Source organism: Cavia porcellus, unplaced genomic scaffold (genome assembly GCF_034190915.1).
Source record: "Cavia porcellus strain 051 isolate PalLab524CR breed Dunkin Hartley unplaced genomic scaffold, mCavPor4.1 scaffold_29, whole genome shotgun sequence".
Lineage (NCBI taxonomy): Eukaryota > Metazoa > Chordata > Mammalia > Rodentia > Caviidae > Cavia > Cavia porcellus.
In genome coordinates this window covers 23,849,080-23,851,803 of record NW_026947512.1, presented here as the reverse complement: position 1 = coordinate 23,851,803, position 2,724 = coordinate 23,849,080, and the positions used below count along the sequence as shown (strand labels likewise).

The 2,724-nt window shown below is 42.3% G+C and overlaps 1 pseudogene; it reads left to right on the top strand.

Annotated features, from left to right (window-relative positions):
* The first annotated feature begins 998 nt into the window (after window positions 1-998).
* Window positions 999-2,441, top strand: LOC100729741 (intraflagellar transport protein 52 homolog; annotated as a pseudogene).
* The last annotated feature ends 283 nt before the right edge of the window (window positions 2,442-2,724 follow it).

The following is a 2,724-nucleotide window of genomic DNA, read 5'->3' as shown; positions in this document are numbered from 1 at the left end:
TCATTCCACTGACTGGATTGGTATCATCCTAATCCTGGTACTATATAGGGAATAGAAAGAGTTATCTTTTCTTTTGTTGCCTTTGCTGGCTTATGAACACCATGATGCTCCTCTGTCATATGCTATCCTGCCTGGGAGCCAGCCAGCTATGGATTGAAACCTCTACAAACTGTGAGTTTAATAAACTTTCCCCCTTTAACTTTGTGTGTTGATATTTTGTCTCAGCAACAAGAAAAGTTTCTGAGACAGAATTTGGCTCCAGAAGTGGGGTCATTGCTATGACTCTACCTGACCATGTGGTTCAGAAGTCTTTGGGACTGGCTTGTAGGGAAAGGCTCAAAGTTGCCAGCTGGAAAACAGAGCTACAACACATTAGGCTGTACTTGCTGGGAGATTTTGGTCAGAGCTCAGAAGACGAGAAAGCTGAAGTCCTCTCAGAGAAGACCAAGCTCAGGACATTTCTGCTGGGAAGAACTGCCGTGGTTGTTAGGCTCCAGGTGATGTGTGTTATACCTTGGTAGAACATTTGTTTGCATTTTGCTCATGTCCAGAGACTTTGCCTCAGACTAAGATTAAGGAAGACAGACTAATTAATCTTGCAGAAGAAATTTCAAGGCAGTCTAATGCTGAGAGAGTGGCATGGTAATTAATGGGGGGTTTTAGCCAAATTAATGTCCAAAATCAAGAGCAAAGAGCCCAGAATGATTCAAAATGTGAGTTTGGCCAGAAAGGAAGACCCAGTAAAGTGCAACCTGTAAAGATGGAACAGAGGAATAATTGGTTACTGAAAAGACTAGCAAGAAAAAGTCAAGTATTTCAGAATAAAACAGAAAAGAGTGTCTGAAGGCATCATAAGAAGCAGAAAGACTCCCTCTTTGCAGCCTCGAAATTGCCAAAATGAAAGACTTTGTGACAGTTTCTAAGTGGCCTTGGATACCTGGCCACAGGATGCCAGGAGACATCAGGTGAAGATGGTGATCACTGGGCCTCAGGAAACCATGGAGAAAGATGTGCAGAGCACCATTCTTTTCAGTGCATAGCAAAAAGAGGTATTTACCATCAACAATGACTATAATTCCATGCAAAAAAGACTTCAAAGTAATTGAAAGATTCAAAGTAAAAGATGAAATCAAGGGGCTGGGGATTTAGCTCAGTGGCGTAAGCTCCTGACTAGCAAGTGCAAAGTCATGAGTTCAATTCCCAGTACCAAACAAAAATAAATAAATAAAAGATGAAATCACTTCTGAGAAACTAACTGGAGTGAAACTGGATTATAGCTGGGAAATATTTTCTGTGGCTGAATTTGAAGTCTTAAAGAAGTATCTTGACAGTGGTGGAGATACCCTAGTGATTCTTGGAGAAAGTGCAGAATACAGATTTGACACCAATAATTAACTAGAATAATTACTAGAAGAACCACTAGAAGAATTACTAGAAGAAATTTCTAGAAGAACATGGAATAATGGTTAGTAATGATGCTGTGATTAGAACTGTGTGTTACAGGTATTTTCATCCTAAGGAACCTCTGGTTTCCAATGGAGTGTTGAACTGAGAAGTTAGTCATGCTTCAGGAATGGTTGTACCTGGAATCATGAATGAGGAGAGCAGTGGAAACAATGCTCAGGATCCCACCTTTGTCTATCTTTTTGGTGCCACATTAAGTGTCGTGAAACCAGTGGTGGCTGATCCGTCCACAGGCTCCATCAGCTTCCTGCTTAACAGACACATTCTGGTGTTCTATCACCTGAAGAACCAAGCTGGCAGTGCTTGGCTCACATCACATGTTCAGTGATCAGTATTTGGATAAAGAAGAAAACAGCAAAATCATGGATGCTATTTTCCAACGGCCCACAACAGGAGACATCCACCTGAATCAGACTGATGCTGAGTTGCCAGAGATCTCCAGTTACATGAGGCTGCCTGACACTGCCACACTGTCAGACCAGTTACGAGTGTGTCTTCAGAGGGAGATGAGAACCCATGCGACTTTACCACCCTTTTCCATTTGTCTATTTACCAGCTGGATACCACCTCCATCCTCAAAGTCATCAAGGCTCATGAGCAGTTAGAAGTGAAACACAAACCACTCCAGCTCATCCAACCTCAATTTGAGATGCCACTGGCTGCCCTTCAGCCTGCTCTTCCCCTCTTAGCTTCAGCGAGTTGCCACGTCCTCCTCTGGAACTATTTGACTTAAACAAGTCATTTTCCTCTGAAAAGGCACAGCTTGCTCAGATTGCCAATAAGTACACTGAAGAAGACCTAGAATTCTATGTCAGGAAGTGTGGTGACATTCTTGGAATAACCAGTAAGCTACCAAAGGATCAACAGAATGCCAAACAAATCCTTGAGCACATCTCTTCCAAATGGTGGAATTCAAGAAACTGAACCAAGAACATGATGTGTATACAAGTGCAATGGCATTCCAGTACAACTTCTGAGGACCACCTCTCCAAGCATTTTCTGCATCCTGAATCTCTTTGCACTTTGAATTGTTCTTTAGTTCCTCACCAAAGTGTATATACCTGCTTTCCTCTGTGAGTCATGCTTCTGAACTCCTGAGGTACTCACTTCTGTTATTTAAAATGTAACTGTCTTCAGAAGCTAGATAACGTTGTCCTGGGACAATGAGAGACTGCTTCTGCCTGGGTAGAGTAGCTGTCTGGCAATACATAACACTGATATACACTCAAGAACTTTGGGGGAACCCTGAATGCTGATAGG